This window comes from Schistocerca cancellata, chromosome 11 (genome assembly GCF_023864275.1).
Source record: "Schistocerca cancellata isolate TAMUIC-IGC-003103 chromosome 11, iqSchCanc2.1, whole genome shotgun sequence".
NCBI lineage: Eukaryota > Metazoa > Arthropoda > Insecta > Orthoptera > Acrididae > Schistocerca > Schistocerca cancellata.
The window spans coordinates 129,193,985-129,221,078 of record NC_064636.1 but is presented as its reverse complement, the minus strand read 5'-3'; the positions used below and the strand labels follow the sequence as shown (position 1 = coordinate 129,221,078).

The window sequence follows — 27,094 nt, the reverse complement described above, 5'->3', positions numbered from 1 at the left end:
TCCGCATTTATACACCATTTATAAGAAATGAGCACCAGTTTGCTATGCAAAAACATACCAGAATCCCAAATATAAACTCTCTGTGGACAAATTTTGGGGAAAAGTTGCAGCTTATATGGGCCAGCATTACACAAAAATTAAAATAGTATATATTTACATAATTAGGCTTCCAATCTGCACCCTAACTTTAAGGGAGGAAAGAGATATCAGCTTTCATTAGTTTTATTTACAGAAAATTGTTCTAACAAGGCTCTATTCTTAATCACTAGTAGAAGAATCATTGTCACCATCTTCCCACAGAGAATACTTCTCAGTTCCATCTTGTTAATATGTGATAAATTTTAAGGACTTTTTCCACCAGTGTTTGTGGAATGTAGAGTCCTATGCACATTTCAGCCACTTACAAATCCTGCAACTCGATTTTCAACTTGGTGTGAACTTCATCAGCCATCCATTATGCGTATTGCTGTTTAAGTGCGGCTTTGAATGACTCATTACCACAAACATGTAGTGATTGCAGGACTTTGTTAGGCCTACAGGCATGATATTAATCAATTTTCACTTTCCCTATCTTATCTAGGACTTCCCATTTCAAAGTCCGTGAAAGCTGTCCAGGACCAACAAGTTCCACGATTTCAGTAACTCCAGGTTGATGTTGCCAAACACAGGTCACCCTGTCGACCACAGTCATTTCCATCCACGCCTTCAGTTTTGCTCTCACCAGTACGCCTTTCGCTGAAATTTTTGGAGTAGTTTTCCTTTAAAATATAGTGTAAGGTGGTAGCTTTCATCCATCACCAGTTACACACATCACTGTTCATTTTTGCCTCTCACTGCCACCAGTTCATATCATGATACTGGATTTCACTTCCCTGTTCTTTATAGAGTGGCATCTCAGAATGGACTGGCATTTGATCTGTTACCAATTTGCAATAATATATAAAAATGTTCACAGTGCAAATTTATCATGCAGTGATGAAAAATCACTTCTCTTCATCACCTGAATGCTATGAAGTGACAGTAGTTTTCCTCCGTGGATCTAATCCATTTCGTTGATCTGATGGATCTAAAATTTCTTACATGAATTTGAACTTTATCTTCAATAATGATAGAAGCTGGAGAAATGAATTAAGATTTGTGGCATAGCTGGGACTTGAACCTTGGTCTCCTGCCACACTAGGCAGATGTGCCGAACATTGCATCACTGTAGCAGTATGGCTAACACAGGTGCACGGACTGCCTTAGTCCAGTGTTTCCCTAACACAGATTTAAATTCAAACCTTCACTGACTATTTGAGAAGGCAAAAATGGGCTGAAGTTGTGAGCAGAAGTTTGTGTTATGGAGGGCACTGTAATAGTGTATTGCGTGGAGCTGCGCTAAACCCACTGATACAGTGATCTAATTGTCAGCACATCTGCCTAATAAGCACGAATCCCAGGTTACTCCCAGCTGTGGCACAAATCAAATCAAATCACTCCTTCAGCTTCTCTCATCAGTTTCAGTTCAAATATCTTGATAGTCAGCCCTGGCTAGTTTTGAAACCAGAGATGCCTAGTTCTTCAGCTGAAGCCAGTGCTGGAGTACATTTCACTAGTAACCGTGCAGTCGTAATAGGAGTCCTTAGAGCCAGGCGTTAATATAACCCTCACTGCTATTGTACTTTCTCCCCACAGTTTCCAGTGTTCTTGTGTTCTTTTAATGTGCACCTGACATATCAGACTGAAGAAGGAGTGCATCAATATAACAGGATATATTGTTGGTGGAGCAGTACCTATCTTATTACAATTACCTCCACACACCCCAGTTTTTGTCCTTGAATTCAGGAAAAATGTGCCGATTATTCATGTAAATATAGTATGTTGAATAGGATCTATTGTACAGATTATCTAACCAGTAATAAGATGGCAGTATGCTCTGTGTAACGCATTGTTGTACTACTTCTTGCTGTTGTGCAGAAGGGGAGCTGTCTTGTTTTGTCAACAAAGACAGAAGTTCAGGTGTACCTCATGAGGAAAGAGGTGTAAAACTTGGTGGCAGACGGGCAGCAGCACAAGGCAGCAGGAGCTCACAACGGGCCATACGTCTACTGGGTGAGCGTCCACAGCGGAGAGGCGCCCGTCGTCCGGAGCGGCCACAACGGCTCCATTACTGATGTGCTCGTATCTTCTGGCAAGTGTGGCAGACAGATTTTCCTGCTAGTTTTCTTCTTTCTCTGTTAGATGTCTGTTGATGAGAAGCTCAGTGATGCAGAGGATTTTGGGAAAATACTGACAAGCGAACTGATATGGCCCCCACAGATTCTAAACGAGAGTGTGTTTAAGGACATGGAGCAAAATGTGAATGTATACATGCCAAAGTGCATGACATTCAGTATCTGTAGTGAAGTAAAACAACCTGCAGCTCTTACTTGTTGGTTACATTACTGCATTACTGTCTAAATTTACTTAGCATTCCTGTTGTGACCTAGTTAGTAGGTGAAAGAATTGTTCAGTACCTCGAAAGATTTTGGGCACTGATAAACCGTTGTTGACATAGTAGCAACTACTTTTGATGTGCAATCATACAAAGACTCAAACACTTGCAGGCGTCTGAAACCCACATAATTGGAGAATTTTAGCTAAGTGACTGCATATAGGGTGCTCATATGACCTATTGTTGAGTGCTTCTAGGGTGCTTGGATCCAATCCAATCAAAGTAGTTAAAAGCTGACTGCACAACGATTCTACACCCTCAGCAAAAATTCTGTGTAAGAACCATGAAGATAAGAGTAATTAGGGCTCATATGGGGCATATTGACAGTTACTTCCCCCTCATACTCTTTGCAAGTAGAACAAGAAAGCAATGGCTGGTATTGATAGAGGGTACCCTCTGCCATGAAATGTATGGTACTTGTGGAGTATGTATGTATATGTAGAAACTGAAGACAAAAAATTAAAGTATAATGAACACAGTGAAAAATTTGAGATTGTCAGTAACTGTTGTGATGGGGTGTGTGTGGGGAAAGGGGGGGGGGGTGTTGATCCATTACCTATTTTCCATCTACAGTAAAAGACTGTGTGGTTCAGTTCTATTATATCTAATTAATCTTTCTTTACCTTTTTTCCCCTGTAACTTCCTTCCCTGTCTTGAAGACAGCAACATATCTTCAAACACCATCCCCTGATTATGTCGCTTTCTTCTAGCAAATGCTAGACTGATCAGTAAATGATTTCTAAAACAGGAAAATTAAGTGAAATTTTATTCATATAAATTTGGTAGGTGATACTTATATGGACACACCTATTTATTCAGCAGTAAAGTTTCAGTTCAGAATATGATGATGTAGTGTGTCAAAATATGCACAATGCACCCGTCTGGTATGGAAGTGAGAAAATGGACTCATTTCCATTTAACAAAAAGGCAGTGGTGCAGCTGCTGTCATTTTGTTTCTCATATGTTAATGGTACTCACTATAACACAATTCTACTATTACAGGTAGGAATCTTGTGCAGCCATACTTGATTTATCCAGAATGAGATTTTCACTCTGCAGCGGAGTGTGCGCTGATATGAAACTTCCTGGCAGATTAAAACTGTGTGCCCGACCGAGACTCGAACTCGGGACCTTTGCCTTTCGCGGGCAAGTGCTCTACCAACTGAGCTACCGAAGCACGACTCATGCCCGGTACTCACAGCTTTACTTCTGCCAGTACCTCGTCTCCTACCTTCCAAACTTTACAGAAGCTCTCCTGCGAACCTTGCAGAACTAGCACTCCTGAAAGAAAGGATATCGCGGAGACATGGCTTAGCCACAGCCTGGGGGATGTTTCCAGAATGAGATTTTCACTCTGCAGCGGAGTGTGCGCTGATATGAAACTTCCTGGCAGATTAAAACTGTGTGCCCGACCGAGACTCGAACTCGGGACCTTTGCCTTTCGCGGGCAAGTGCTCTACCAACTGAGCTACCGAAGCACGACTCACGCCCGGTACTCACAGCTTTACTTCTGCCAGTACCTCGTCTCCTACCTTCCAAACTTTACAGAAGCTCTCCTGCGAACCTTGCAGAACTAGCACTCCTGAAAGAAAGGATATCGCGGAGACATGGTTTAGCCACAGCCTGGGGGATGTTTCCAGAATGAGATTTTCACTCTGCAGTGGAGTGTGCGCTGATATGAAACTTCCTGGCAGATTAAAACTGTGTGCCCAACCGAGACTCGAACTCGGGACCTTTGCCTTTCGCGGGCAAGTGCTCTACCAACTGAGCTACCGAAGCACGACTCACGCCCGGTACTCACAGCTTTACTTCTGCCAGTACCTCGTCTCCTACCTTCCAAACTTTACAGAAGCTCTCCTGCGAACCTTGCAGAACTAGCACTCCTGAAAGAAAGGATATCGCGGAGACATGGCTTAGCCACAGCCTGGGGGATGTTTCCAGAATGAGATTTTCACTCTGCAGCGGAGTGTGCGCTGATATGAAACTTCCTGGCAGATTAAAACTGTGTGCTCGACCGAGACTCGAACTCGGGACCTTTGCCTTTCGCGGGCAAGTGCTCTACCAACTGAGCTACCGAAGCACGACTCACGCCCGGTACTCACAGCTTTACTTCTGCCAGTACCTCGTCTCCTACCTTCCAAACTTTACAGAAGCTCTCCTGCGAACCTTGCAGAACTAGCACTCCTGAAAGAAAGGATATCGTGGAGACATGGCTTAGCCACAGCCTGGGGGATGTTTCCAGAATGAGATATTCACTCTGCAGTGGAGTGTGCGCTGATATGAAACTTCCTGGCAGATTAAAACTGTGTGCCCGACCGAGACTTGAACTCGGGACCTTTGCCTTTCGCGGGCAAGTGCTCTACCAACTGAGCTACCGAAGCACGACTCACGCCCGGTACTCACAGCTTTACTTCTGCCAGTACCTCGTCTCCTACCTTCCAAACTTTACAGAAGCTCTCCTGCGAACCTTGCAGAACTAGCACTCCTGAAAGAAAGGATATCGCGGAGACATGGCTTAGCCACAGCCTGGGGGATGTTTCCAGAATGAGATTTTCACTCTGCAGCGGAGTGTGCGCTGATATGAAACTTCCTGGCAGATTAAAACTGTGTGCCCGACCGAGACTCGAACTCGGGACCTTTGCCTTTCGCGGGCAAGTGCTCTACCAACTGAGCTACCGAACCACGACTCACGCCCGGTACTCACAGCTTTACTTCTGCCAGTACCTCGTCTCCTACCTTCCAAACTTTACAGAAGCTCTCCTGCGAACCTTGCAGAACTAGCACTCCTGAAAGAAAGGATATCGCGGAGACATGGCTTAGCCACAGCCTGGGGGATGTTTCCAGAATGAGATTTTCACTCTGCAGCGGAGTGTGCGCTGATATGAAACTTCCTGGCAGATTAAAACTGTGTGCCCAACCGAGACTCGAACTCGGGACCTTTGCGTTTCGCGGGCAAGTGCTCTACCAACTGAGCTACCGAAGCACGACTCACGCCCGGTACTCACAGCTTTACTTCTGCCAGTACCTCGTCTCCTACCTTCCAAACTTTACAGAAGCTCTCCTGCGAACCTTGCAGAACTAGCACTCCTGAAAGAAAGGATATCGCAGAGACATGGCTTAGCCACAGCCTGGGGGATGTTTCCAGAATGAGATTTTAACTCTGCAGCGGAGTGTGCGCTGATATGAAACTTCCTGGCAGATTAAAACTGTGTGCCCGACCGAGACTCGAACTCGGGACCTTTGCCTTTCGCGGGCAAGTGCTCTACCAACTGAGCTACCGAAGCACGACTCACGCCCGGTACTCACAGCTTTACTTCTGCCAGTACCTCGTCTCCTACCTTCCAAACTTTACAGAAGCTCTCCTGCGAACCTTGCAGAACTAGCACTCCTGAAAGAAAGGATATCGCGGAGACATGGCTTAGCCACAGCCTGGGGGATGTTTCCAGAATGAGATTTTCACTCTGCAGTGGAGTGTGCGCTGATATGAAACTTCCTGGCAGATTAAAACTGTGTGCCCGACCGAGACTCGAACTCGGGACCTTTGCCTTTCGCGGGCAAGTGCTCTACCAACTGAGCTACCGAAGCACGACTCACGCCCGGTACTCACAGCTTTACTTCTGCCAGTACCTCGTCTCCTACCTTCCAAACTTTACAGAAGCTCTCCTGCGAACCTTGCAGAACTAGCACTCCTGAAAGAAAGGATATCGCGGAGACATGGCTTAGCCACAGCCTGGGGGATGTTTCCAGAATGAGATTTTCACTCTGCAGCGGAGTGTGCGCTGATATGAAACTTCCTGGCAGATTAAAACTGTGTGCCCGACCGAGACTCGAAATCGGGACCTTTGCCTTTCGCGGGCAAGTGCTCTACCAACTGAGCTACCGAAGCACGACTCACGCCCGGTACTCACAGCTTTACTTCTGCCAGTACCTCGTCCCCTACCTTCCAAACTTTACAGAAGCTCTCCTGCGAACCTTGCAGAACTAGCACTCCTGAAAGAAAGGATATCGTGGAGACATGGCTTAGCCACAGCCTGGGGGATGTTTCCAGAATGAGATTTTCACTCTGCAGTGGAGTGTGCGCTGATATGAAACTTCCTGGCAGATTAAAACTGTGTGCCCGACCGAGACTCGAACTCGGGACCTTTGCCTTTCGCGGGCAAGTGCTCTACCAACTGAGCTACCGAAGCACGACTCACGCCCGGTACTCACAGCTTTACTTCTGCCAGTACCTCGTCTCCTACCTTCCAAACTTTACAGAAGCTCTCCTGCGAACCTTGCAGAACTAGCACTCCTGAAAGAAAGGATATCGCGGAGACATGGCTTAGCCACAGCCTGGGGGATGTTTCCAGAATGAGATTTTCACTCTGCAGCGGAGTGTGCGCTGATATGAAACTTCCTGGCAGATTAAAACTGTGTGCCCGACCGAGACTCGAACTCGGGACCTTTGCCTTTCGCGGGCAAGTGCTCTACCAACTGAGCTACCGAAGCACGACTCACGCCCGGTACTCACAGCTTTACTTCTGCCAGTACCTCGTCTCCTACCTTCCAAACTTTACAGAAGCTCTCCTGCGAACCTTGCAGAACTAGCACTCCTGAAAGAAAGGATATCGTGGAGACATGGCTTAGCCACAGCCTGGGGGATGTTTCCAGAATGAGATTTTCACTCTGCAGCGGAGTGTGCGCTGATATGAAACTTCCTGGCAGATTAAAACTGTGTGCCCAACCGAGACTCGAACTCGGGACCTTTGCCTTTCGCGGGCAAGTGCTCTACCAACTGAGCTACCGAAGCACGACTCACGCCCGGTACTCACAGCTTTACTTCTGCCAGTACCTCGTCTCCTACCTTCCAAACTTTACAGAAGCTCTCCTGCGAACCTTGCAGAACTAGCACTCCTGAAAGAAAGGATATCGCGGAGACATGGCTTAGCCACAGCCTGGGGGATGTTTCCAGAATGAGATTTTCACTCTGCAGCGGAGTGTGCGCTGATATGAAACTTCCTGGCAGATTAAAACTGTGTGCCCGACCGAGACTCGAAGTCGGGACCTTTGCCTTTCGCGGGCAAGTGCTCTACCAACTGAGCTACCGAAGCACGACTCACGCCCGGTACTCACAGCTTTACTTCTGCCAGTACCTCGTCTCCTACCTTCCAAACTTTACAGAAGCTCTCCTGCGAACCTTGCAGAACTAGCACTCCTGAAAGAAAGGATATCGCGGAGACATGGCTTAGCCACAGCCTGGGGGATGTTTCCAGAATGAGATTTTCACTCTGCAGTGGAGTGTGCGCTGATATGAAACTTCCTGGCAGATTAAAACTGTGTGCTCGACCGAGACTCGAACTCGGGACCTTTGCCTTTCGCGGGCAAGTGCTCTACCAACTGAGCTACCGAAGCACGACTCACGCCCGGTACTCACAGCTTTACTTCTGCCAGTACCTCGTCTCCTACCTTCCAAACTTTACAGAAGCTCTCCTGCGAACCTTGCAGAACTAGCACTCCTGAAAGAAAGGATATTGCGGAGACATGGCTTAGCCACAGCCTGGGGGATGTTTCCAGAATGAGATTTTCACTCTGCAGCGGAGTGTGCGCTGATATGAAACTTCCTGGCAGATTAAAACTGTGTGCCCGACCGAGACTCGAACACGGGACCTTTGCCTTTCGCGGGCAAGTGCTCTACCAACTGAGCTACCGAAGCACGACTCACGCCCGGTACTCACAGCTTTACTTCTGCCAGTACCTCGTCTCCTACCTTCCAAACTTTACAGAAGCTCTCCTGCGAACCTTGCAGAACTAGCACTCCTGAAAGAAAGGATATCGCGGAGACATGGCTTAGCCACAGCCTGGGGGATGTTTCCAGAATGAGATTTTCACTCTGCAGTGGAGTGTGCGCTGATATGAAACTTCCTGGCAGATTAAAACTGTGTGCCCGACCGAGACTCGAACTCGGGACCTTTGCCTTTCGCGGGCAAGTGCTCTACCAACTGAGCTACCGGAGCACGACTCACGCCCGGTACTCACAGCTTTACTTCTGCCAGTACCTCGTCTCCTACCTTCCAAACATTACAGAAGCTCTCCTGCGAACCTTGCAGAACTAGCACTCCTGAAAGAAAGGATATCGCGGAGACATGGCTTAGCCACAGCCTGGGGGATGTTTCCAGAATGAGATTTTCACTCTGCAGCGGAGTGTGCGCTGATATGAAACTTCCTGGCAGATTAAAACTGTGTGCCCGACCGAGACTCGAACTCGGGACCTTTGCCTATCGCGGCCAAGTGCTCTACCAACTGAGCTACCGAAGCACGACTCACGCCCGGTACTCACAGCTTTACTTCTGCCAGTACCTCGTCTCCTACCTTCCAAACTTTACAGAAGCTCTCCTGCGAACCTTGCAGAACTAGCACTCCTGAAAGAAAGGATATCGCGGAGACATGGCTTAGCCACAGCCTGGGGGATGTTTCCAGAATGAGATTTTCACTCTGCAGCGGAGTGTGCGCTGATATGAAACTTCCTGGCAGATTAAAACTGTGTGCCCGACCGAGACTCGAACTCGGGACCTTTGCCTTTCGCGGGCAAGTGCTCTACCAACTGAGCTACCGAAGCACGACTCACGCCCGGTACTCACAGCTTTACTTCTGCCAGTACCTCGTCTCCTACCTTCCAAACTTTACAGAAGCTCTCCTGCGAACCTTGCAGAACTAGCACTCCTGAAAGAAAGGATATCGCGGAGACATGGCTTAGCCACAGCCTGGGGGATGTTTCCAGAATGAGATTTTCACTCTGCAGCGGAGTGTGCGCTGATATGAAACTTCCTGGCAGATTAAAACTGTGTGCCCGACCGAGACTCGAACTCGGGACCTTTGCCTTTCGCGGGCAAGTGCTCTACCAACTGAGCTACCGGAGCACGACTCACGCCCGGTACTCACAGCTTTACTTCTGCCAGTACCTCGTCTCCTACCTTCCAAACATTACAGAAGCTCTCCTGCGAACCTTGCAGAACTAGCACTCCTGAAAGAAAGGATATCGCGGAGACATGGCTTAGCCACAGCCTGGGGGATGTTTCCAGAATGAGATTTTCACTCTGCAGCGGAGTGTGCGCTGATATGAAACTTCCTGGCAGATTAAAACTGTGTGCCCGACCGAGACTCGAACTCGGGACCTTTGCCTTTCGCGGGCAAGTGCTCTACCAACTGAGCTACCGAAGCACGACTCACGCCCGGTACTCACAGCTTTACTTCTGCCAGTACCTCGTCTCCTACCTTCCAAACTTTACAGAAGCTCTCCTGCGAACCTTGCAGAACTAGCACTCCTGAAAGAAAGGATATCGCGGAGACATGGCTTAGCCACAGCCTGGGGGATGTTTCCAGAATGAGATTTTCACTCTGCAGTGGAGTGTGCGCTGATATGAAACTTCCTGGCAGATTAAAACTGTGTGCCCGACCGAGACTCGAACTCGGGACCTTTGCCTTTCGCGGGCAAGTGCTCTACCAACTGAGCTACCGGAGCACGACTCACGCCCGGTACTCACAGCTTTACTTCTGCCAGTACCTCGTCTCCTACCTTCCAAACATTACAGAAGCTCTCCTGCGAACCTTGCAGAACTAGCACTCCTGAAAGAAAGGATATCGCGGAGACATGGCTTAGCCACAGCCTGGGGGATGTTTCCAGAATGAGATTTTCACTCTGCAGCGGAGTGTGCGCTGATATGAAACTTCCTGGCAGATTAAAACTGAGTGCCCGACCGAGACTCGAACTCGGGACCTTTGCCTATCGCGGCCAAGTGCTCTACCAACTGAGCTACCGAAGCACGACTCACGCCCGGTACTCACAGCTTTACTTCTGCCAGTACCTCGTCTCCTACCTTCCAAACTTTACAGAAGCTCTCCTGCGAACCTTGCAGAACTAGCACTCCTGAAAGAAAGGATATCGCGGAGACATGGCTTAGCCACAGCCTGGGGGATGTTTCCAGAATGAGATTTTCACTCTGCAGCGGAGTGTGCGCTGATATGAAACTTCCTGGCAGATTAAAACTGTGTGCCCGACCGAGACTCGAACTCGGGACCTTTGCCTTTCGCGGGCAAGTGCTCTACCAACTGAGCTACCGGAGCACGACTCACGCCCGGTACTCACAGCTTTACTTCTGCCAGTACCTCGTCTCCTACCTTCCAAACATTACAGAAGCTCTCCTGCGAACCTTGCAGAACTAGCACTCCTGAAAGAAAGGATATCGCGGAGACATGGCTTAGCCACAGCCTGGGGGATGTTTCCAGAATGAGATTTTCACTCTGCAGCGGAGTGTGCGCTGATATGAAACTTCCTGGCAGATTAAAACTGTGTGCCCGACCGAGACTCGAACTCGGGACCTTTGCCTTTCGCGGGCAAGTGCTCTACCAACTGAGCTACCGAAGCACGACTCACGCCCGGTACTCACAGCTTTACTTCTGCCAGTACCTCGTCTCCTACCTTCCAAACTTTACAGAAGCTCTCCTGCGAACCTTGCAGAACTAGCACTCCTGAAAGAAAGGATATCGCGGAGACATGGCTTAGCCACAGCCTGGGGGATGTTTCCAGAATGAGATTTTCACTCTGCAGTGGAGTGTGCGCTGATATGAAACTTCCTGGCAGATTAAAACTGTGTGCCCGACCGAGACTCGAACTCGGGACCTTTGCCTTTCGCGGGCAAGTGCTCTACCAACTGAGCTACCGAAGCACGACACACGCCCGGTACTCACAGCTTTACTTCTGCCAGTACCTCGTCTCCTACCTTCCAAACTTTACAGAAGCTCTCCTGCGAACCTTGCAGAACTAGCACTCCTGAAAGAAAGGATATCGCGGAGACATGGCTTAGCCACAGCCTGGGGGATGTTTCCAGAATGAGATTTTCACTCTGCAGCGGAGTGTGCGCTGATATGAAACTTCCTGGCAGATTAAAACTGTGTGCCCGACCGAGACTCGAAATCGGGACCTTTGCCTTTCGCGGGCAAGTGCTCTACCAACTGAGCTACCGAAGCACGACTCACGCCCGGTACTCACAGCTTTACTTCTGCCAGTACCTCGTCTCCTACCTTCCAAACTTTACAGAAGCTCTCCTGCGAACCTTGCAGAACTAGCACTCCTGAAAGAAAGGATATCGCGGAGACATGGCTTAGCCACAGCCTGGGGGATGTTTCCAGAATGAGATTTTCACTCTGCAGCGGAGTGTGCGCTGATATGAAACTTCCTGGCAGATTAAAACTGTGTGCCCGACCGAGACTCGAACTCGGGACCTTTGCCTTTCGCGGGCAAGTGCTCTACCAACTGAGCTACCGGAGCACGACTCACGCCCGGTACTCACAGCTTTACTTCTGCCAGTACCTCGTCTCCTACCTTCCAAACATTACAGAAGCTCTCCTGCGAACCTTGCAGAACTAGCACTCCTGAAAGAAAGGATATCGCGGAGACATGGCTTAGCCACAGCCTGGGGGATGTTTCCAGAATGAGATTTTCACTCTGCAGCGGAGTGTGCGCTGATATGAAACTTCCTGGCAGATTAAAACTGTGTGCCCGACCGAGACTCGAAGTCGGGACCTTTGCCTTTCGCGGGCAAGTGCTCTACCAACTGAGCTACCGAAGCACGACTCACACCCGGTACTCACAGCTTTACTTCTGCCAGTACCTCGTCTCCTACCTTCCAAACTTTACAGAAGCTCTCCTGCGAACCTTGCAGAACTAGCACTCCTGAAAGAAAGGATATCGCGGAGACATGGCTTAGCCACAGCCTGGGGGATGTTTCCAGAATGAGATTTTCACTCTGCAGTGGAGTGTGCGCTGATATGAAACTTCCTGGCAGATTAAAACAGTGTGCCCGACCGAGACTCGAACTCGGGACCTTTGCCTTTCGCGGGCAAGTGCTCTACCAACTGAGCTACCGGAGCACGACTCACGCCCGGTACTCACAGCTTTACTTCTGCCAGTACCTCGTCTCCTACCTTCCAAACATTACAGAAGCTCTCCTGCGAACCTTGCAGAACTAGCACTCCTGAAAGAAAGGATATCGCGGAGACATGGCTTAGCCACAGCCTGGGGGATGTTTCCAGAATGAGATTTTCACTCTGCAGCGGAGTGTGCGCTGATATGAAACTTCCTGGCAGATTAAAACTGTGTGCCCGACCGAGACTCGAACTCGGGACCTTTGCCTATCACGGCCAAGTGCTCTACCAACTGAGCTACCGAAGCACGACTCACGCCCGGTACTCACAGCTTTACTTCTGCCAGTACCTCGTCTCCTACCTTCCAAACTTTACAGAAGCTCTCCTGCGAACCTTGCAGAACTAGCACTCCTGAAAGAAAGGATATCGCGGAGACATGGCTTAGCCACAGCCTGGGGGATGTTTCCAGAATGAGATTTTCACTCTGCAGCGGAGTGTGCGCTGATATGAAACTTCCTGGCAGATTAAAACTGTGTGCCCGACCGAGACTCGAACTCGGGACCTTTGCCTTTCGCGGGCAAGTGCTCTACCAACTGAGCTACCGGAGCACGACTCACGCCCGGTACTCACAGCTTTACTTCTGCCAGTACCTCGTCTCCTACCTTCCAAACATTACAGAAGCTCTCCTGCGAACCTTGCAGAACTAGCACTCCTGAAAGAAAGGATATCGCGGAGACATGGCTTAGCCACAGCCTGGGGGATGTTTCCAGAATGAGATTTTCACTCTGCAGCGGAGTGTGCGCTGATATGAAACTTCCTGGCAGATTAAAACTGTGTGCCCGACCGAGACTCGAACTCGGGACCTTTGCCTTTCGCGGGCAAGTGCTCTACCAACTGAGCTACCGAAGCACGACTCACGCCCGGTACTCACAGCTTTACTTCTGCCAGTACCTCGTCTCCTACCTTCCAAACTTTACAGAAGCTCTCCTGCGAACCTTGCAGAACTAGCACTCCTGAAAGAAAGGATATCGCGGAGACATGGCTTAGCCACAGCCTGGGGGATGTTTCCAGAATGAGATTTTCACTCTGCAGTGGAGTGTGCGCTGATATGAAACTTCCTGGCAGATTAAAACTGTGTGCCCGACCGAGACTCGAACTCGGGACCTTTGCCTTTCGCGGGCAAGTGCTCTACCAACTGAGCTACCGAAACACGACTCACACCCGGTACTCACAGCTTTACTTCTGCCAGTACCTCGTCTCCTACCTTCCAAACTTTACAGAAGCTCTCCTGCGAACCTTGCAGAACTAGCACTCCTGAAAGAAAGGATATCGCGGAGACATGGCTTAGCCACAGCCTGGGGGATGTTTCCAGAATGAGATTTTCACTCTGCAGCGGAGTGTGCGCTGATATGAAACTTCCTGGCAGATTAAAACTGTGTGCCCGACCGAGACTCGAACTCGGGACCTTTGCCTTTCGCGGGCAAGTGCTCTACCAACTGAGCTACCGAAGCACGACTCACGCCCGGTACTCACAGCTTTACTTCTGCCAGTACCTCGTCTCCTACCTTCCAAACTTTACAGAAGCTCTCCTGCGAACCTTGCAGAACTAGCACTCCTGAAAGAAAGGATATCGCGGAGACATGGCTTAGCCACAGCCTGGGGGATGTTTCCAGAATGAGATTTTCACTCTGCAGCGGAGTGTGCGCTGATATGAAACTTCCTGGCAGATTAAAACTGTGTGCCCGACCGAGACTCGAACTCGGGACCTTTGCCTTTCGCGGGCAAGTGCTCTACCAACTGAGCTACCGAAGCACGACTCACGCCCGGTACTCACAGCTTTACTTCTGCCAGTACCTCGTCTCCTACCTTCCAAACTTTACAGAAGCTCTCGTGCGAACCTTGCAGAACTAGCACTCCTGAAAGAAAGGATATCGTGGAGACATGGCTTAGCCACAGCCTGGGGGATATTTCCAGAATGAGATTTTCACTCTGCAGCGGAGTGTGCGCTGATATGAAACTTCCTGGCAGATTAAAACTGTGTGCCCAACCGAGACTCGAACTCGGGACCTTTGCCTTTCGCGGGCAAGTGCTCTACCAACTGAGCTACCGAAGCACGACTCACGCCCGGTACTCACAGCTTTACTTCTGCCAGTACCTCGTCTCCTACCTTCCAAACTTTACAGAAGCTCTCCTGCGAACCTTGCAGAACTAGCACTCCTGAAAGAAAGGATATCGCGGAGACATGGCTTAGCCACAGCCTGGGGGATGTTTCCAGAATGAGATTTTCACTCTGCAGCGGAGTGTGCGCTGATATGAAACTTCCTGGCAGATTAAAACTGTGTGCCCGACCGAGACTCGAACTCGGGACCTTTGCTTTTCGCGGGCAAGTGCTCTACCAACTGAGCTACCGAAGCACGTCTCACGCCCGGTACTCACAGCTTTACTTCTGCCAGTACCTCGTCTCCTACCTTCCAAACTTTACAGAAGCTCTCCTGCGAACCTTGCAGAACTAGCACTCCTGAAAGAAAGGATATCGCGGAGACATGGCTTAGCCACAGCCTGGGGGATGTTTCCAGAATGAGATTTTCACTCTGCAGTGGAGTGTGCGCTGATATGAAACTTCCTGGCAGATTAAAACTGTGTGCCCGACCGAGACTCGAACTCGGGACCTTTGCCTTTCGCGGGCAAGTGCTCTACCAACTGAGCTACCGAAGCACGACTCACGCCCGGTACTCACAGCTTTACTTCTGCCAGTACCTCGTCTCCTACCTTCCAAACTTTACAGAAGCTCTCCTGCGAACCTTGCAGAACTAGCACTCCTGAAAGAAAGGATATTGCGGAGACATGGCTTAGCCACAGCCTGGGGGATGTTTCCAGAATGAGATTTTCACTCTGCAGCGGAGTGTGCGCTGATATGAAACTTCCTGGCAGATTAAAACTGTGTGCCCGACCGAGACTCGAACACGGGACCTTTGCCTTTCGCGGGCAAGTGCTCTACCAACTGAGCTACCGAAGCACGACTCACGCCCGGTACTCACAGCTTTACTTCTGCCAGTACCTCGTCTCCTACCTTCCAAACTTTACAGAAGCTCTCCTGCGAACCTTGCAGAACTAGCACTCCTGAAAGAAAGGATATCGCGGAGACATGGCTTAGCCACAGCCTGGGGGATGTTTCCAGAATGAGATTTTCACTCTGCAGTGGAGTGTGCCCTGATATGAAACTTCCTGGCAGATTAAAACTGTGTGCCCGACCGAGACTCGAACTCGGGACCTTTGCCTTTCGCGGGCAAGTGCTCTACCAACTGAGCTACCGGAGCACGACTCACGCCCGGTACTCACAGCTTTACTTCTGCCAGTACCTCGACTCCTACCTTCCAAACATTACAGAAGCTCACCTGCGAACCTTGCAGAACTAGCACTCCTGAAAGAAAGGATATCGCGGAGACATGGCTTAGCCACAGCCTGGGGGATGTTTCCAGAATGAGATTTTCACTCTGCAGCGGAGTGTGCGCTGATATGAAACTTCCTGGCAGATTAAAACTGTGTGCCCGACCGAGACTCGAACTCGGGACCTTTGCCTATCGCGGCCAATTGCTCTACCAACTGAGCTACCGAAGCACGACTCACGCCCGGTACTCACAGCTTTACTTCTGCCAGTACCTCGTCTCCTACCTTCCAAACTTTACAGAAGCTCTCCTGCGAGCCTTGCAGAACTAGCACTCCTGAAAGAAAGGATATCGCGGAGACATGGCTTAGCCACAGCCTGGGGGATGTTTCCAGAATGAGATTTTCACTCTGCAGCGGAGTGTGCGCTGATATGAAACTTCCTGGCAGATTAAAACTGTGTGCCCGACCGAGACTCGAACTCGGGACCTTTGCCTTTCGCGGGCAAGTGCTCTACCAACTGAGCTACCGAAGCACGACTCACGCCCGGTACTCACAGCTTTACTTCTGCCAGTACCTCGTCTCCTACCTTCCAAACTTTACAGAAGCTCTCCTGCGAACCTTGCAGAACTAGCACTCCTGAAAGAAAGGATATCGCGGAGACATGGCTTAGCCACAGCCTGGGGGATGTTTCCAGAATGAGATTTTCACTCTGCAGTGGAGTGTGCGCTGATATGAAACTTCCTGGCAGATTAAAACTGTGTGCCCGACCGAGACTCGAACTCGGGACCTTTGCCTTTCGCGGGCAAGTGCTCTACCAACTGAGCTACCGAAGCACGACACACGCCCGGTACTCACAGCTTTACTTCTGCCAGTACCTCGTCTCCTACCTTCCAAACTTTACAGAAGCTCTCCTGCGAACCTTGCAGAACTAGCACTCCTGAAAGAAAGGATATCGCGGAGACATGGCTTAGCCACAGCCTGGGGGATGTTTCCAGAATGAGATTTTCACTCTGCAGCGGAGTGTGCGCTGATATGAAACTTCCTGGCAGATTAAAACTGTGTGCCCGACCGAGACTCGAAATCGGGACCTTTGCCTTTCGCGGGCAAGTGCTCTACCAACTGAGCTACCGAAGCACGACTCACGCCCGGTACTCACAGCTTTACTTCTGCCAGTACCTCGTCTCCTACCTTCCAAACTTTACAGAAGCTCTCCTGCGAACCTTGCAGAACTAGCACTCCTGAAAGAAAGGATATCGCGGAGACATGGCTTAGCCACAGCCTGGGGGATGTTTCCAGAATGAGATTTTCACTCTGCAGCGGAGTGTGCGCTGATATGAAACTTCCTGGCAGATTAAAACTGTGTGCCCGACCGAGACTCGAACTCGGGACCTTTGCCTTTCGCGGGCAAGTGCTCTACCAACTGAGCTACCGGAGCACGACTCACGCCCGGTACTCACAGCTTTACTTCTGCCAGTACCTCGTCTCCTACCTTCGAAACATTACAGAAGCTCTCCTGCGAACCTTGCAGAACTAGCACTCCTGAAAGAAAGGATATCGCGGAGACATGGCTTAGCCACAGCCTGGGGGATGTTTCCAGAATGAGATTTTCACTCTGCAGCGGAGTGTGCGCTGATATGAAACTTCCTGGCAGATTAAAACTGTGTGCCCGACCGAGACTCGAAGTCGGGACCTTTGCCTTTCGCGGGCAAGTGCTCTACCAACTGAGCTACCGAAGCACGACTCACGCCCGGTACTCACAGCTTTACTTCTGCCAGTACCTCGTCTCCTACCTTCCAAACTTTACAGAAGCTCTCCTGCGAACCTTGCAGAACTAGCACTCCTGAAAGAAAGGATATCGCGGAGACATGGCTTAGCCACAGCCTGGGGGATGTTTCCAGAATGAGATTTTCACTCTGCAGTGGAGTGTGCGCTGATATGAAACTTCCTGGCAGATTAAAACTGTGTGCCCGACCGAGACTCGAACTCGGGACCTTTGCCTTTCGCGGGCAAGTGCTCTACCAACTGAGCTACCGGAGCACGACTCACGCCCGGTACTCACAGCTTTACTTCTGCCAGTACCTCGTCTCCTACCTTCCAAACATTACAGAAGCTCTCCTGCGAACCTTGCAGAACTAGCACTCCTGAAAGAAAGGATATCGCGGAGACATGGCTTAGCCACAGCCTGGGGGATGTTTCCAGAATGAGATTTTCACTCTGCAGCGGAGTGTGCGCTGATATGAAACTTCCTGGCAGATTAAAACTGTGTGCCCGACCGAGACTCGAACTCGGGACCTTTGCCTATCGCGGCCAAGTGCTCTACCAACTGAGCTACCGAAGCACGACTCACGCCCGGTACTCACAGCTTTACTTCTGCCAGTACCTCGTCTCCTACCTTCCAAACTTTACAGAAGCTCTCCTGCGAACCTTGCAGAACTAGCACTCCTGAAAGAAAGGATATCGCGGAGACATGGCTTAGCCACAGCCTGGGGGATGTTTCCAGAATGAGATTTTCACTCTGCAGCGGAGTGTGCGCTGATATGAAACTTCCTGGCAGATTAAAACTGTGTGCCCGACCGAGACTCGAACTCGGGACCTTTGCCTTTCGCGGGCAAGTGCTCTACCAACTGAGCTACCGGAGCACGACTCACGCCCGGTACTCACAGCTTTACTTCTGCCAGTACCTCGTCTCCTACCTTCCAAACATTACAGAAGCTCTCCTGCGAACCTTGCAGAACTAGCACTCCTGAAAGAAAGGATATCGCGGAGACATGGCTTAGCCACAGCCTGGGGGATGTTTCCAGAATGGGATTTTCACTCTGCAGCGGAGTGTGCGCTGATATGAAACTTCCTGGCAGATTAAAACTGTGTGCCCGACCGAGACTCGAACTCGGGACCTTTGCCTTTCGCGGGCAAGTGCTCTACCAACTGAGCTACCGAAGCACGACTCACGCCCGGTACTCACAGCTTTACTTCTGCCAGTACCTCGTCTCCTACCTTCCAAACTTTACAGAAGCTCTCCTGCGAACCTTGCAGAACTAGCACTCCTGAAAGAAAGGATATCGCGGAGACATGGCTTAGCCACAGCCTGGGGGATGTTTCCAGAATGAGATTTTCACTCTGCAGTGGAGTGTGCGCTGATATGAAACTTCCTGGCAGATTAAAACTGTGTGCCCGACCGAGACTCGAACTCGGGACCTTTGCCTTTCGCGGGCAAGTGCTCTACCAACTGAGCTACCGAAGCACGACACACGCCCGGTACTCACAGCTTTACTTCTGCCAGTACCTCGTCTCCTACCTTCCAAACTTTACAGAAGCTCTCCTGCGAACCTTGCAGAACTAGCACTCCTGAAAGAAAGGATATCGCGGAGACATGGCTTAGCCACAGCCTGGGGGATGTTTCCAGAATGAGATTTTCACTCTGCAGCGGAGTGTGCGCTGATATGAAACTTCCTGGCAGATTAAAACTGTGTGCCCGACCGAGACTCGAAATCGGGACCTTTGCCTTTCGCGGGCAAGTGCTCTACCAACTGAGCTACCGAAGCACGACTCACGCCCGGTACTCACAGCTTTACTTCTGCCAGTACCTCGTCTCCTACCTTCCAAACTTTACAGAAGCTCTCCTGCGAACCTTGCAGAACTAGCACTCCTGAAAGAAAGGATATCGCGGAGACATGGCTTAGCCACAGCCTGGGGGATGTTTCCAGAATGAGATTTTCACTCTGCAGCGGAGTGTGCGCTGATATGAAACTTCCTGGCAGATTAAAACTGTGTGCCCGACCGAGACTCGAACTCGGGACCTTTGCCTTTCGCGGGCAAGTGCTCTACCAACTGAGCTACCGGAGCACGACTCACGCCCGGTACTCACAGCTTTACTTCTGCCAGTACCTCGTCTCCTACCTTCCAAACATTACAGAAGCACTCCTGCGAACCTTGCAGAACTAGCACTCCTGAAAGAAAGGATATCGCGGAGACATGGCTTAGCCACAGCCTGGGGGATGTTTCCAGAATGAGATTTTCACTCTGCAGCGGAGTGTGCGCTGATATGAAACTTCCTGGCAGATTAAAACTGTGTGCCCGACCGAGACTCGAAGTCGGGACCTTTGCCTTTCGCGGGCAAGTGCTCTACCAACTGAGCTACCGAAGCACGACTCACGCCCGGTACTCACAGCTTTACTTCTGCCAGTACCTCGTCTCCTACCTTCCAAACTTTACAGAAGCTCTCCTGCGAACCTTGCAGAACTTGCACTCCTGAAAGAAAGGATATCGCGGAGACATGGCTTAGCCACAGCCTGGGGGATGTTTCCAGAATGAGATTTTCACTCTGCAGTGGAGTGTGCGCTGATATGAAACTTCCTGGCAGATTAAAACTGTGTGCCCGACCGAGACTCGAACTCGGGACCTTTGCCTTTCGCGGGCAAGTGCTCTACCAACTGAGCTACCGGAGCACGACTCACGCCCGGTACTCACAGCTTTACTTCTGCCAGTACCTCGTCTCCTACCTTCCAAACATTACAGAAGCTCTCCTGCGAACCTTGCAGAACTAGCACTCCTGAAAGAAAGGATATCGCGGAGACATGGCTTAGCCACAGCCTGGGGGATGTTTCCAGAATGAGATTTTCACTCTGCAGCGGAGTGTGCGCTGATATGAAACTTCCTGGCAGATTAAAACTGTGTGCCCGACCGAGACTCGAACTCGGGACCTTTGCCTTTCCCGGGCAAGTGCTGTACCAACTGAGCTACCGGAGCACGACTCACGCCCGGTACTCACAGCTTTACTTCTGCCAGTACCTCGTCTCCTACCTTCCAAACATTACAGAAGCTCTCCTGCGAACCTTGCAGAACTAGCACTCCTGAAAGAAAGGATATCGCGGAGACATGGCTTAGCCACAGCCTGGGGGATGTTTCCAGAATGAGATTTTCACTCTGCAGCGGAGTGTGCGCTGATATGAAACTTCCTGGCAGATTAAAACTGTGTGCCCGACCGAGACTCGAACTCGGGACCTTTGCCTTTCGCGGGCAAGTGCTCTACCAACTGAGCTACCGAAGCACGACTCACGCCCGGTACTCACAGCTTTACTTCTGCCAGTACCTCGTCTCCTACCTTCCAAACTTTACAGAAGCTCTCCTGCGAACCTTGCAGAACTAGCACTCCTGAAAGAAAGGATATCGCGGAGACATGGCTTAGCCACAGCCTGGGGGATGTTTCCAGAATGAGATTTTCACTCTGCAGTGGAGTGTGCGCTGAAATGAAACTTCCTGGCAGATTAAAACTGTGTGCCCGACCGAGACTCGAACTCGGGACCTTTGCCTTTCGCGGGCAAGTGCTCTACCAACTGAGCTACCGAAGCACGACTCACGCCCGGTACTCACAGCTTTACTTCTGCCAGTACCTCGTCTCCTACCTTCCAAACTTTACAGAAGCTCTCCTGCGAACCTTGCAGAACTAGCACTCCTGAAAGAAAGGATATCGCGGAGACATGGCTTAGCCACAGCCTGGGGGATGTTTCCAGAATGAGATTTTCACTCTGCAGCGGAGTGTGCACTGATATGAAACTTCCTGGCAGATTAAAACTGTGTGCCCGACCGAGACTCGAACTCGGGACCTTTGCCTTTCGCGGGCAAGTGCTCTACCAACTGAGCTACCGAAACACGACTCACACCCGGTACTCACAGCTTTACTTCTGCCAGTACCTCGTCTCCTACCTTCCAAACTTTACAGAAGCTCTCCTGCGAACCTTGCAGAACTAGCACTCCTGAAAGAAAGGATATCGCGGAGACATGGCTTAGCCACAGCCTGGGGGATGTTTCCAGAATGAGATTTTCACTCTGCAGCGGAGTGTGCGCTGATATGAAACTTCCTGGCAGATTAAAACTGTGTGCCCGACCGAGACTCGAACTCGGGACCTTTGCCTTTCGCGGGCAAGTGCTCTACCAACTGAGCTACCGAAGCCGGTTCGATACTCGGTCGGGCACACAGTTTTAATCTGCCAGGAAGTTTCATATCAGCGCACACTCCGCTGCAGAGTGAAAATCTCATTCTGGAAACATCCCCCAGGCTGTGGCTAAGCCATGTCTCCGCGATATCCTTTCTTTCAGGAGTGCTAGTTCTCCAAGTTTCGCAGGAGAGCTTCTGTAAAGTTTGGAAGGTAGGAGACGAGGTACTGGCAGAAGTAAAGCTGTGAGTACCGGGCGTGAGTCATGCTTCGGTAGCTCAGTTGGTAGAGCACTTGCCCGCGAAAGGCAAAGGTCCCGATTTCGAGTCTCGGTCGGGCACACATTTTTAATCTGCCAGGAAGTTTCATATCAGCGCACACTCCGCTGCAGAGTGAAAATCTCATTCTGGAAACATCCCCCAGGCTGTGGCTAAGCCATGTCTCCGCGATATCCTTTCTTTCAGGAGTGCTAGTTCTGCAAGGTTCGCAGGAGAGCTTCTGTAAAGTTTGGAAGGTAGGAGACGAGGTACTGGCAGAAGTAAAGCTGTGAGTACCGGGCGTGAGTCGTGCTTCGGTAGCTCAGTTGGTAGAGCACTTGCCCGCGAAAGGCAAAGGTCCCGAGTTCGAGTCTCGGTCGGGCACACAGTTTTAATCTGCCAGGAAGTTTCATATCAGCGCACACTCCGCTGCAGAGTGAAAATCTCATTCTGGAAACATCCCCCAGGCTGTGGCTAAGCCATGTCTCCGCGATATCCTTTCTTTCAGGAGTGCTAGTTCTGCAAGGTTCGCAGGAGAGCTTCTGTAAAGTTTGGAAGGTAGGAGACGAGGTACTGGCAGAAGTAAAGCTGTGAGTACCGGGCGTGAGTCGTGCTTCGGTAGCTCAGTTGGTAGAGCACTTGCCCGCGAAAGGCAAAGGTCCCGAGTTCGAGTCTCGGTCGGGCACACAGTTTTAATCTGCCAGGAAGTTTCATATCAGCGCACACTCCACTGCAGAGTGAAAATCTCATTCTGGAAACATCCCCCAGGCTGTGGCTAAGCCATGTCTCCGCGATATCCTTTGTTTCAGGAGTGCTAGTTCTGCAAGGTTCGCAGGAGAGCTTCTGTAAAGTTTGGAAGGTAGGAGACGAGGTACTGGCAGAAGTAAAGCTGTGAGTACCGGGCGTGAGTCGTGCTTCGGTAGCTCAGTTGGTAGAACACTTGCCCGCAAAAGGCAAAGGTCCCGAGTTCGAGTCTCGGTCGGGCACACAGTTTTAATCTGCCAGGAAGTTTCATATCAGCGCACACTCCGCTGCAGAGTGAAAATCTCATTCCGGAAACATCCCCCAGGCTGTGGCTAAGCCATGTCTCCGCGATATCCTTTCTTTCAGGAGTGCTAGTTCTGCAAGGTTCGCAGGAGAGCTTCTGTAAAGTTTGGAAGGTAGGAGACGAGGTACTGGCAGAAGTAAAGCTGTGAGTACCGGGCGTGAGTCGTGCTTCGGTAGCTCAGTTGGTAGAGCACTTGCCCGCGAAAGGCAAAGGTCCCGAGTTCGAGTCTCGGTCGGGCACACAGTTTTAATCTGCCAGGAAGTTTCATATCAGCGCATACTCCGCTGCAGAGTGAAAATCTCATTCTGGAAACATCCCCCAGGCTGTGGCTAAGCCTTGTCTCCGCGATATCCTTTCTTTCAGGAGTGCTAGTTCTGCAAGTTTCGCAGGAGAGCTTCTGTAAAGTTTGGAAGGTAGGAGACGAGGTACTGGCAGAAGTAAAGCTGTGAGTACCGGGCGTGAGTCGTGCTTCGGTAGCTCAGTTGGTAGAGCACTTGCCCGCGAAAGGCAAAGGTCCCGAGTTCGAGTCTCGGTCGGGCACACAGTTTTAATCTGCCAGGAAGTTTCATATCAGCGCACACTCCACTGCAGAGTGAAAATCTCATTCCGGAAACATCCCCCAGGCTGTGGCTAAGCCATGTCTCCGCGATATCCTTTCTTTCAGGAGTGCTAGTTCTGCAAGGTTCGCAGGAGAGCTTCTGTAAAGTTTGGAAGGTAGGAGACGAGGTACTGGCAGAAGTAAAGCTGTGAGTACCGGGCGTGTGTCGTGCTTCGGTAGCTCAGTTGGTAGAGCACTTGTCCGCGAAAGGCAAAGGTCCCGAGTTCAAGCCTCGGTCGGGCACACAGTTTTAATCTGCCAGGAAGTTTCATATCAGCGCACACTCCGCTGCAGAGTGAAAATCTCATTCTGGAAACATCCCCCAGGCTGTGGCTAAGCCATGTCTCCGCGATATCCTTTCTTTCAGGAGTGCTAGTTCTGCAAGGTTCGCAGGAGAGCTTCTGTAAAGTTTGGAAGGTAGGAGACGAGGTACTGGCAGAAGTAAAGCTGTGAGTACCGGGCGTGAGTCGTGCTTCGGTAGCTCAGTTGGTAGAGCACTTGCCCGCGAAAGGCAAAGGTCCCGAGTTCGAGTCTCGGTCAGGCACACAGTTTTAATCTGCCAGGAAGTTTCATATCAGCGCACACTCCGCTGCAGAGTGAAAATCTCATTCCGGAAACATCCCCCAGGCTGTGGCTAAGCCATGTCTCCGCGATATCCTTTCTTTCAGGAGTGCTAGTTTTGCAAGGTTCGCAGGAGAGCTTCTGTAAAGTTTGGAAGGTAGGAGACGAGGTGCTGGCAGAAGTAAAGCTGTGAGTACCGGGCGTGAGTCGTGCTTCGGTAGCTCAGTTGGTAGAGCACTTGCCCGCGAAAGGCAAAGGTCCCGAGTTCGAGTCTCGGTCGGGCACACAGTTTTAATCTGCCAGGAAGTTTCATATCAGCGCACACTCCGCTGCAGAGTGAGAATCTCATTCTGGAAACATCCCCCAGGCTGTGGCTAAGCCATGTCTCCGCGATATCCTTTCTTTCAGGAGTGCTAGTTCTGCAAGTTTCGCAGGAGAACTTCTGTAAAGTTTGGAAGGTAGGAGACGAGGTACTGGCAGAAGTAAAGCTGTGAGTACCGGGCGTGAGTCGTGCTTCGGTAGCTCAGTTGGTAGAGCACTTGCCCGCGAAAGGCAAAGGTCCCGAGTTCGAGTCTCGGTCGGGCACACAGTTTTAATCTGCCAGGAAGTTTCATATCAGCGCACACTCCGCTGCAGAGTGAAAATCTCATTCTGGAAACATCCCCCAGGCTGTGGCTAAGCCATGTCTCCGCGATATCCTTTCTTTCAGGAGTGCTAGTTCTGCAAGGTTCGCAGGAGAGCTTCTGTAAAGTTTGGAAGGTAGGAGACGAGGTACTGGCAGAAGTAAAGCTGTGAGTACCGGGCGTGAGTCGTGCTTCGGTAGCTCAGTTGGTAGAGCACTTGCCCGCGAAAGGCAAAGGTCCCGAGTTCGAGTCTCGGTCGGGCACACAGTTTTAATCTGCCAGGAAGTTTCATACTTGATTTACCTTGTACTTACATTTAAACCTGTAACTAGCTGAAAAGTAAATTAATGTGTAAGCATTATTGATATCGGGGGAAAATGGATTGTTCCATTATGTGGCTTTTTACATTGAATTAGTGCTTGTTTCCATTTTGTATGAATTGTGAAGAAAATTTAGTCTTATGCTCAGAACATGACAGTTTAAATTTTCTTCTAAAGTAAAATTTTCACAACAGTAAACATTGGATTATATATACAGTTTGCAGTGAGTTGGGGGAAGAAAATTTTGTATTTTGTCCACTCGTCACAATAAACTGACTCAAACATGTGATGAAGCAGCATCAACTGTTGACTTCTGCATGACGAATATGATGTATATTAATGTAGTATTAATCATATGCTTTCAACATACTCTTGGTCAGGAATTAACCTCACACAAACATGAAACAAAGTTCATGCAACTGGCATAAACACATCAGATGTACAAAAATACTAGTAAAAACTCACTGTTAGCAGTAATTTTGTTACATGGTACAGCATCTAAAAAATTTAGACAATGCTGCCAGACTTTCTTATTTAACCACCTAAATTAGAGACCATTCTATTTCCACTTAATTTGTTGGGAAATTTCTTAAGGATATTTTTCAGATAGTGCTATTGTGCAGCAGTGACATAATCAGATGATGCAGTTACAAAAGTAAAAAATGTTATACTAAAAGAGAGACACATGCAGACAAAGGCAGGCAAAACATAGTCCAAGAGGACATAGCTGAAAGAAAGGAAATTGTGCCAGATTTTTAATTTTTATGTAAAAGCATTAATTACATTGATTTGCATATTTAAGCAGTTTTGTTGCATGCTTTAGCACTTTTGTTACAGTTTCTAAGTGCTGTTGCAATTCTTTCAGTCACTATGGTTTGCACTGGAATACTGTCTGAAGAGCAGTTGCATGCCTCACTGTGTCTTTGCTTTCCCGTTTCCCACATGAATACTTCCTAAGTTATCAGATATACCCATCTAATCATTAGCATTTTTCTGTGACACTATTTCAAAAGTGTTCTATTCTTCTCTGCACTATCAGTGTTTCCCTAACACAAAATGCTACACTCCAAATAAATTCCTCCAGAAGGAGTTCCTAACACATAAATTTTTGATTCTGGCACAAGTTTTTCAGAGAAACTTCTTCAGCTATTGGCAGTCTGTACTTTGTTCACTTTGCTTTGGCCGTACCCACCACCCAAATAACTCTGGCAGTACGTAGACTAGATTAAGAAACAAACTCTACAGCACTGCTGGATTTATATTTATTTACATTACCCTCAATTTAGATTTTTTTGTTGATATTGAACTGCTACTAGAGGGATTTAATTCTACCACTGTTTTAATTTTCTAGGCTGTTCCCAACATTATAAGCAAAATAAACTGATTCACCATGTGCTTTAGGTTACGATTTTCTTAACTATATGCTTATGTGTAGGTTTTGTATGCATTAGTCCTCACTTTTCATCTACTGACTGAACGAAGATGACCACAAGATGGTAAAAATGAAAGTTTCCAAATGCTCCTATAATTTTTGTAAAAAAAGTAAATTTTCAGCACAATTTTCCTTTTTCCAGTGCATTATATTTTAGTGCAAGACTGAAAATATCCAAAATCTGAGTGTCAGTGTAATAACTATGGGAAGTTTCCAGGTAACTGCATGAAAATTATATTCAAGGTTATAAAATTGAGTCTGCTTCATAGACTAGGTGGCCAGCATGTTGTGATCCATCAGTCCTCCACTACATAGGTCTCAGCAAAGTCTTTTTCCTGTCGTCAGTAATCAGTAGCTCGGTAGGCTTAGATTCTGTTCAAAATGTATGCTGAGCTGATGGACTTCTTTTCAGGATCAGAACAGTGAAAACTCGCCAATAATAGTATTCTAAATAAATTTAATGTGCCACTGTGGCATCTTTGCAATTTTTTTCTCCACTTATAGGTGTTGTTTAGTCAGTTTTGGATAATCCATTAAAGCTTTTCAAATTGAACTGCTGATG

The 27,094-nt window shown here is 49.3% G+C and overlaps 1 protein-coding gene and 14 non-coding genes across 15 annotated transcripts in view; all 15 read right to left on the bottom strand.

The window, feature by feature from the left end:
- LOC126108422 (nuclear factor NF-kappa-B p100 subunit-like) overlaps window positions 1-27,094 on the bottom strand; it is a 400,072-nt gene that overhangs the window by 175,891 nt on the left and 197,087 nt on the right. The gene's annotated exons all lie outside the window — the stretch shown is intronic.
- Trnas-cga (transfer RNA serine (anticodon CGA)) lies at window positions 5,081-5,155 on the bottom strand. Its single transcript has one exon. It is a non-coding gene; the product is annotated as a tRNA-Ser (tRNA).
- Trnas-cga (transfer RNA serine (anticodon CGA)) lies at window positions 8,393-8,467 on the bottom strand. Its single transcript has one exon. It is a non-coding gene; the product is annotated as a tRNA-Ser (tRNA).
- On the bottom strand, window positions 9,296-9,370 carry Trnas-cga (transfer RNA serine (anticodon CGA)). The gene has a single exon. It is a non-coding gene; the product is annotated as a tRNA-Ser (tRNA).
- Window positions 9,898-9,972, bottom strand: Trnas-cga (transfer RNA serine (anticodon CGA)). Its single transcript has one exon. It is a non-coding gene; the product is annotated as a tRNA-Ser (tRNA).
- Window positions 10,500-10,574, bottom strand: Trnas-cga (transfer RNA serine (anticodon CGA)). The gene has a single exon. It is a non-coding gene; the product is annotated as a tRNA-Ser (tRNA).
- Window positions 11,704-11,778, bottom strand: Trnas-cga (transfer RNA serine (anticodon CGA)). The gene has a single exon. It is a non-coding gene; the product is annotated as a tRNA-Ser (tRNA).
- Window positions 12,306-12,380, bottom strand: Trnas-cga (transfer RNA serine (anticodon CGA)). The gene has a single exon. It is a non-coding gene; the product is annotated as a tRNA-Ser (tRNA).
- Window positions 12,908-12,982, bottom strand: Trnas-cga (transfer RNA serine (anticodon CGA)). The gene has a single exon. It is a non-coding gene; the product is annotated as a tRNA-Ser (tRNA).
- Window positions 15,617-15,691, bottom strand: Trnas-cga (transfer RNA serine (anticodon CGA)). The gene has a single exon. It is a non-coding gene; the product is annotated as a tRNA-Ser (tRNA).
- On the bottom strand, window positions 17,122-17,196 carry Trnas-cga (transfer RNA serine (anticodon CGA)). Its single transcript has one exon. It is a non-coding gene; the product is annotated as a tRNA-Ser (tRNA).
- On the bottom strand, window positions 17,724-17,798 carry Trnas-cga (transfer RNA serine (anticodon CGA)). Its single transcript has one exon. It is a non-coding gene; the product is annotated as a tRNA-Ser (tRNA).
- Trnas-cga (transfer RNA serine (anticodon CGA)) lies at window positions 18,326-18,400 on the bottom strand. Its single transcript has one exon. It is a non-coding gene; the product is annotated as a tRNA-Ser (tRNA).
- Window positions 19,530-19,604, bottom strand: Trnas-cga (transfer RNA serine (anticodon CGA)). The gene has a single exon. It is a non-coding gene; the product is annotated as a tRNA-Ser (tRNA).
- On the bottom strand, window positions 20,132-20,206 carry Trnas-cga (transfer RNA serine (anticodon CGA)). Its single transcript has one exon. It is a non-coding gene; the product is annotated as a tRNA-Ser (tRNA).